Raw genomic sequence first — 9205 nt, 5'->3', positions numbered from 1 at the left:
ATTAATATTCTTGTCTATGATGGGGGTCTGTCAGCTGTGGACATTTCACCCAGTCGACTAGACCAATAGTAGAAAAAGACAGGATTTACTTGCTTAGAGAAAAGAGGGAAAGACATTGTTCAAAGCTTTGTAAAATAAGTTAAACAGAGAAAGAAAAACACCCTATGGCATCAACTATATGTGGAATCTAAAATAAAAAAAAAACTCCTAAAAATATAAAATTGGACTGTAATTCAAAATTCAGTTCAGTTCAGTAGTTCAGTCGTGTCCAACTCTTTATGACCCCATGAACCACAGCACTCCAGGCCTCCCTGTCCATCACCAACTCCCAGAGTTTACCCACCCTCATGTCCATTGAGTCTGTGATGCCATCCAACCATTTCATCCTCTGTCATCCAGTTCTCCTCCTGCCCTCAATCTTTCCCAGCATCAGGGTATTTTCCAATGAGTCAGCTCTTCGCATCAGGTGACCTAAGTATTGGAGTTTCAGCTTCAACATCAGCCTTTGCAATGAATACCCAGGACTGATCTCCTTTAGGATGGACTGGTTGGATCTCCAAATTAACATTTATAAAATAATTTCCTTTGGTCATTATGTATAAATAGACTGGGTGGCTCAGCTCACTCAGTAAGTAAAAACCATGGATGCTGGATGAGCCAAATAAGCAAGAGAGTGTTCATTATTGGCTGATGTCATTGAATTCTGCAATTCAAATCTCTCTGACATTTACAGGTAGATTTGGCAAAATCCAGGAGTCAATAATGAGAAATCACACCACTGTAACAGTATTCATTCTCCTAGGACTAACAGAAGATCCTCAGTTGCAAGTTTTGCTTTTTATTTTCTATTTCTCACCTACATTTTGAGTATAATGGGAAATCTGACCATCATTACCCTAACATTGGTAGATCCTCACCTTAAAACACCCATGTATTTTTTCCTCCAAAATTTCTCTTTCTTAGAAATCTCATTTACAACCTCCTGTATTCCAAGATTCCTATACAGTATATCAACTGGGGACAGAACCATTACTTATAACGCATGTGGGATTCAATTGTTTTTTACATATCTTTTGGGGTAACTGAATTTTTCTCTTGGCAACCATGTCATATGATCGCTACGTGGCCATCTGCAAACCCTTGCATTATATGACGATCATGAGCAACAAACTGTGCAAAACAATGATCATCTGCTGCTGGATGGTGGCACTTATGACTATCCTCCCACCACTCAGCTTAGGTTTTCATCTGGAATTCTGTGACTCTAACGTCATTGATCATTTTGGCTGTGATGCATCACCTCTCCTGAAGATCTCATGCTCAGACACATGGTTAATTGAGCAGATGGTAATAGCCTGTTCTGTACTGATCTTCATCATCACTCTCATATGTGTAGTTTTCTCCTATATATACATCATAAGGACAATTTTAAAATTCCCTTCTCTTCAGCAAAGAAAAAAAGCCTTTTCTACCTGTTCTTCCCACATGATTGTACTTTCCATCTCTTATGGCAGTTGCATCTTCATCTATGTCAAACCATCTGCAAAAGAGGGAAATGTTAACAAAGGTGTGTCACTGCTTATTTCTTCCATATCACCAATGCTGAATCCTTTTATATATACTTTGAGGAATAAGCAAGTTAAACAAGCCTTTAAAGACTCACTGAAAAAACTGCATTTCTCTTAAGAAAGTAAAATAAACATGTTGATAAATCAGCTGAAAGGATATACATCTATCTAATCATTTACATAAAGCCAAGAAACTATATTGTAACTTCTTAGCTTGTAACCAAGCAGATTGACTTCAGAACCATTTAATCTTTAATTTTCCTTTCCATTCATATACTAAACAACTAACTATTGAATATTGCTTTATGAGGAACAAAATACATCACTCATAATTCTTTAATGAGAACCTACCATCATCAAGTCATTCCTTTTACTTCTTTAAGTGATTTTCCCAGATATTTCATAATATTGGTATAGGGAAGCCATTTCTATTGAATTATAATTGATGTACAGTATTTATTACTTTCAAGTGTACAACAGAATGGTTTGATATTTTTATACATGCTAAAATGATCACCACATTATGTCTAGCTACAATCCATCTGTTGATTTTCCAGATATCAACATATTAATAAGGGAAGATTATAAGGAATGTTAAACCAATATAGTCAAAAACTTAGATGAAATAGAATAGTTAGTTAAAAGATAAAATTTGAGAAGTGACCCAAAAGGAAACAGAAAATATGGGTACTTTTCAGTTTTAGAAATTGAATTAATATCTAAAAATTTTTCCCAAAGAAAACATCAAAACCATATTGCCTCAAAATGATGTTGATGAATACCATCAAAAGGATAAATAATGCATTCTATGAATATTGTTTCAGAACACATGAAGAAATTATACATTTTTAGTCTTTTGTGAAGTTGATATAAACTTGATACAAATACTAGGCAAAGAAATTATAAGAATAAAATTGTAGGCCAACACCCTCATGATCACACATGCAAACATCCTTAACAATTTACTACCAAAGCTCAAAGAAATAAAAATTATCAGGAAAATTTAGCAGACACTTCCAAAGGAATTGCATGAATAGCAAGTTAGCACATGGAAAGAAGCTCAATATTATTAACATTATAATACTCATATTGAAACAAGTCTAATACTCACTAGGATGGTCACAATTAGAATGTAGGCTGACAATATAAGTCGTAACAAGGACAGAGAGCAACTGGAACTATCATGCAGTGCTGTTGGGCATACACGAAATGATACAGCTTCACATAAAGTTAAACACAGTTATCATAGGTCTTAGCAACTTGTGGTGTGGTGATTATTAAAATAGATGTATTTTTCAAAATTTCTCAAACTTTATACTTAGAATGGTTGCAATTCATTGTGTACACATTGTACTCTAATAACATCGATTTTAAAAGTAAAGAAATATCTTCAGCAGGTACTTCACTTGAGGAGGGAGGTGGGAGGGGGTTTCATGTTTGGGAACGCATATACATCCGTGGTGGATTCATGTCAATGTATGGCAAAAACCAATACAGTATTGTAAAGTAAAATAAAGTAAAAATAACAATTTTAAAAAAAAAAGAAAAGAAATATCTTGTGATTTTCCTGCTTGTCCAGTGGTTAAGACTGCACACTCCTTTGTAGGAAGCGCAGGTCCATTCTTGGTCAGGGAACTAAGATCTTTCATGCCATTGTGTTGTTCAGTCATTCAGTTGTGTCCGACTCTGTGACCCCATGGACTACAGCACGCCAGGCTTCCCTGTCCTTCACTATCTCCTGGAGCTTGCTCAAATTCATACCCATTGAGTCAGTGATGCAATTCAACCATCTCATCCTCTGTCCTCCCCTTCTCCTCATGCCTTCAATCTTTCCCAGCACCAGGATCTTTCCTAATGAGTCAACTCTTCGTATCAGGTGGCCAAAGTATTAGAGCCTCAGCATCATTCCTTCCAGTGAACATACAGTGTGGATTTCCTTTAGGATTGACTGCTGATCTCCTTGTAGTCCAAGGGACTCTAAAGAGACTTCTCCAGCACTACAGTTAAAAGCAACAGTTCTTTGGCACTCAGCTTTCTTTATGGTCCAAATTTCACATCCATACATGATATTAGAAAAACTTTGACTATCTGGACTTTTGTTGGCAAAGTAACATCTCTGCTTTTAATATACTATCCAGTTTCATCATAGCATTTCTTCCAAGGAGCAAGCATCTTTTAATTTTATGACTGCAGTCTCATCTGCAGTGATTTGGGAGACCAAGAAAATAAAGTCTGTCATGCAGGGTGTGAAGAAAAAAAAAACTAAATGGCAATTAAGCATATGAAAATGAGATGACTACAGACACACAAAGAGGCATCCATACAGATTCTTAATGAGATGTGGATTCTCCATGGGGATTCTCCAAGCAAGAATATTGGAGTGGGTTGCCATGCCCTCCTCCAAGGGATCTTCCCAACCCAGGAATTGAACCCAGGTCTTCAGCATTGCAGGCAAGTTCTTTACCATCTGATCCCCCAGGGAAACCCCCAGGGAGATGTGGAGAAACAAGAATCCTTACACACTTCTCACAGGAGTACTCACACTTTATAAAATATCCTGCATGACTAACAACTGAATCTTAGGTATATTACCACCACAAATGTACACAATTGTATACAAGAATTATATGCAAGATATTCTTAGTAGATTATTTGTGTTAACCAAGAGCTGGTATCTTCTGTGTATATAATTGTACATTGAGATGTTATACCACATTGAAAAAGAACTACTGCGATATGCCTCAAGGGGATTTTTTTAATTGGAGGATAATAACTTTATATACTGTTCATGGGGTTCTCCCTATGAACAATAATACTGAGTGGTTTGTCATTCTCTCCTCCAGTGGACCACATTTGTCAGAACTCTTCACTATGATCCATCCATCTTGGGTGGCCCTGAACAGCATGGCTCATAGCTTCATTGAGTTATGCAAACCCCTTTACCATGATGAGATGACTCTACACAGGGACATCATCAGATAATCAATAGAGAAATCAAATTGATTATATTCTTTGCAGCCAAAAATAGAGAAACTCTATACAGTCAGCAAAAACAAGACCTGGAGCTGACTGTGACTCAGATCATGAGCTCCTTATTGCAAAATTCAGGCTTGAGTGGAAGAAAGTAGGAAAACCACTAGACCATGCAGGTATGAACTAAATCAAATCCCTTATGATTATACAGTGGAGGTGATGAACAGGTTCAAGGGGCTAGATCTGATAGCTAGAGTGCCTGAAGAACTATCAATTGAGGTCTGTAACATTGTACAGGAGGCAGTGAACAAAATCATCCCCAAGAAAAAATTCAGGAAGGCAAAGTGGTTGTCTGAGGAGTCTTTACAATGAGCTGAAGACTGCAAGGAGATCGAACCACTCAATCCTACAGGAAATCAGTCCTGAATATTCACTGGAAAGACTGGTGCTGAAGCTCCAATACTTTGGCCACCTGATGCAAAGAGCTGACTCATTGGAAAAGACGCTGATGCTGGGAAACATTGAAGTCAGAAGAAGGGGAGGACAGAGGACAAGATAGTTGGATGATATCACCTACTTGATGGACATGAGTTGAGCAAACTCCAGGAGTTGATGATGGACAGAGAAGCCTGGTGTGCTGCAGTCCATGGAGTCACAAAGAGTCGGACACGACTGAGTGACTGAACTGAACTAAGGAAAGAAGAGGATCAAAATGCAAGGGAGAAAGGAAAAGATATACTCAGTGAATGCAGAGGTCCAAAAAGCAAGGAGAGATTTTTTTAAAAGGTCTTCTTAGATGAACAGTGCAAAGAAATGGATGAAAACAGTAGAACGGGAAAGACTAGAGATCTCTTCAAGAAAATTGGAGATATCAGGGGAACACTTCCTGCAAGGATGGGCACAATTAAGGACAGAAATGGTAAGAACATAAGAGGAGCAGAAGAGATTAAGAAGAAGGGGCAAGAATACACAGAACTATACAAAAAAAGGGTCTTAATGATCTGGGTAACCCTGATGGTGTCACTCATCTACAGTCAGACATCCTGGAGTGTGAAGTCAAGTGGGCACTAGGAAGAATTACTATGAACAAGGCTAGTGCAAGTGATTGAATTCCAGCTAAGCTATTTCAGATCCAAAAGGTTATGCTGTTAAAACGTTGCACTCAATATGCCAGCAAATTTGGAAAATTCATCAGCGGCCAAGGGCTGGTAAAATCAGTTTCATTACAATCCCAAAGAAGGGCAATGCTAAAGAATGTTCAGACTTCCATACACTTCCACGCATTTCACATGCCAGTAAGGTTATGCTCAAAATCCTTCAAGCTAAGCCTCAGCAGTAAGTGAACTGAGAACTTCCAGATGTACAAGCTGGATTTAGAAAAGGCAGAGGAACCAGAGATCAAACAGCCCATTGGATCACAGAAAATGTAAGGAAATTCCAGAATAACATATACTTCTGCTTCATTGACTTCAATAAAGCCTTTGACTGTGTGCATCATGACAAATTCTGAAAAATTCTTAAAGAGAATTTTAAAAACCAGACCATCTCATTTGCCTCCTGAGAAACTTGTATGTGGCTCAAGAAGCAATGGTGTGTTCAAAAGCAGAGACATTACTCTGCCAACAAAGGTCCAAATAGTCAAGACTATGGCCTTCCTAGTGCTCACATACAGTTCTGAGAACTGGACCATAAACAAAGCTGAATGCCAAAGAATTGATGCCTTCAAAATGTGGTGTTGGAGAAGACTCCTGAGAGTCACTTGGACAGCAAGGAGATCAAACCTATCAATCCTGAGGGAGAACAACCCTGAATATTCACTGAAAGGACCAATGCTGAAGCTGAAGATCCAGTATTTTGGTCATCTGATGTGCACAGACAACTCATTGGAAAAGTCCCTGATGCTAGGAAAGATCAAGGACAGAAGGAGAGAGAATGTCAGAGGATGAGATGGCTGGACAGCATCACCGATGCAATTAACATGAACTTGGGCAGACTCCAGGAGATGGTGAGGGACAGGGAGGCCTGACATGCTGCAGTCCATGGGGTTGCAAAGAGTCGGACATGACTGGGTAAACTGAACAACAAGAACAACTCTTAATAAATCACCAAACATAAAAAAAGAAGCTAAGTGACTCTGATATTTTTGAACATGTTTTGAAAACTAAAGGATATAATGACTTTGGGTGGTTATTCTTAAATTCATTAATAAAAGTAGTGAGGGAAAGGATGAGTTAGGGTATTCAAATTCCCAGCTCAGGTACCACATTTATGACCTAGAAGTTCCATTTTGCTCTGAAGGAGAGCCTCATCTTCTACAACTTCAGGGAAGAAACTGCTGAAGGTTAACTGCAGAATCAATCCAGCAAAAGTTGTCTCTTCACCCCCAGTGGCAGCAGCATCTCTAGCCCCCAAGGTAGTGGCCTCTCTACTCACTTCCATCAAAGGTCACATAACAAGCCTCAACAAATTTAGTACATTGACATCATATAACGTATTTACTCTGACTACAATGAGATGAAGCTAGATATCAATAATAAAATATGTAAATATTTTAAATAACACAAAATAAACAACTAATAAGCCACAGAAGAAATCACAAATTAAATTAGAAAATACTTAGAGATGACTGTAAGTCAAAGCATAACTTTCAAAACTGGCCCAAGTGACAAGAAAGGCAGTGCTCAAGGGAAACTTAGGTATGTAAATACCCATCAATAAAGAAAAGAGATCTTAAATCACGAGCATAACTTACAATTTGAGGAACTAGACAAAGGAAAAACTAAACCTAAAACATGGAAAAGTAAGATAATATAGAAGTATAGGAAAATAATAAAGATTAGAATAGAGAGAAATGAAATGGAGAATAAAGTGTAGAGAAATGGCTTTATTTAATCTGTGCTTTGGTCCAAGGGGAGTGGAAAATGAAATAAACAAGCAATAACAAAAACTTAAGAACCAGTTAAAAGACTATATGGCAAGTTAGCACAAACAGATACCACAAAGTTCTGCAATCATTAGAATCGGTCAGCCACAGTTGATCTTTTAACTTTTTCCCTTTCTAAGTATAGAATTTATAAGTTGTGCTTGGGGAAAACATAACTTTGAAATGCATGTATATATTTCTTCAATCAATTTTTAATTTATTTCAGTTTAACATAAAACTGTCACTAAGCAAAACCTTATGAGACCTCCTAAGAAAACACCAACCATGTGCTCTAACTTTTGTCTGTAGAAAAAGTTAGTCAAAGAACAAATCGAATCAGAGCAGTGAATAAATGCAGAATTAAACTAAAACAGTCAGGCAAGACAAAATAATGATACTTTACCCATCACTTCGTGGGAAATGGATGGGGAAACAGTGGAAGCAATATCAGATTTTATTTTGGGGGCTCCAAAATTACTGCAGATGGTGACTGCAGCCATGAAATTAAAAGACACTTACTCCTTGGAAGAAAAGTTATAATCAACCTAGATAGCATGTTGAAAAGCAGAGACATTACTTTGCCAACAAAGGTCCATCTAGTTAAGGCTATGTTTTTCCAGTGGTCATGTATGTATGTGAGAGTTGGACTGTGAAGAAAGCTGAGTGCCAAAGAATTGATGCTTTTGAACTGTGGTGTTGGAAGAGAATCTTGAGAGTCCCTTGGACTGCAGGGAGATCCAACCAATCCATTCTGAAGGATAGCAGCCCTGGGATTTCTTTGGGAGGAATGATGCTAAAGCTGAAACTCCGGTACTTTGGCCACCTCATGTGAAAAGTTGACTCATTGGAAAAGACTCTGATGCTGGGAGGGATTGGAGGCAGGAGGAGAAGGGGATGACAGAGGATGAGATGGCTGGATGGCATCACTGACTCGATGGACGTGAGTCTGAGTGAACTCCAGGAGTTGGTGATGGACAGGGAGGCCTGGTGTGCTGCGATTCATGGGGTCGCAAAGAGTCAGACACTACTGAGCGGCTGAACTGAACTGACTAACTGACCCATTAAACAAAGTCAAGGACCTTTAGTTCTTCCTGAAAAACTATAGATAATAATCTTGAACCATGTCCTTTGACCTGTTGTTCAGATACTGAAACCCCCACTGTATGGAAGAAATTAACTGTGTGCTGCTTACAAGCACATTGACCTCACATGACCCCTTAGACCCAGAAGGCTGACAATGCTAACTCCCCGTTACCTCAACAACATCCAATCAGAAGAAAGTCCACAAGTTGACCGTGTCTTGCTCTTTGAACCTTTACTATAAAACTCCTTACTACCCTCTTCATGTGGGGATGCACACTTTTGAGCACATTAGTTCCCTTTACTTAAAAAACCAATGAGCTATTTCTTTCTGCTTCATCCAAAACTCTGTCTCTAAGATTTAACATGGCACCAGTGTACAGAGGCTGAGCTTTTTGATGTTGAGAGAGTGGTGATGCATGACTGCTTTCACTCTCTCCCTTCTCAATTTGAATTGCTTTCTTTATATTATGAAGCATTCTTTTGTGTTTTGAAATTGCATAGCTTCAAAAGTTCAGAGTGTATATTTTCCCACTGCAATCACTTAGTGCTAAATAATACATTTGTGAGTGTGTACATGTGTGCTCTGAGTCATGTCTGACTCTTTGTGACCCCATGGACTATAGCCTGGCAGCCTCCTCTGTCCATGGAATTTTCCAGG

The 9205-nt window shown here is 38.4% G+C and overlaps 1 pseudogene; it reads left to right on the top strand.

Annotated features, from left to right (window-relative positions):
- Window positions 1-762: 762 nt before the first annotated feature.
- On the top strand, window positions 763-1686 carry LOC101116718 (olfactory receptor 6C68-like; annotated as a pseudogene).
- The last annotated feature ends 7519 nt before the right edge of the window (window positions 1687-9205 follow it).

The sequence above is a fragment of the Ovis aries genome, chromosome 3 (genome assembly GCF_016772045.2).
Source record: "Ovis aries strain OAR_USU_Benz2616 breed Rambouillet chromosome 3, ARS-UI_Ramb_v3.0, whole genome shotgun sequence".
Lineage (NCBI taxonomy): Eukaryota > Metazoa > Chordata > Mammalia > Artiodactyla > Bovidae > Ovis > Ovis aries.
The sequence above is the reverse complement of the archived record's forward strand: the minus strand, read 5'-3'. Positions and strand labels throughout refer to the sequence as shown.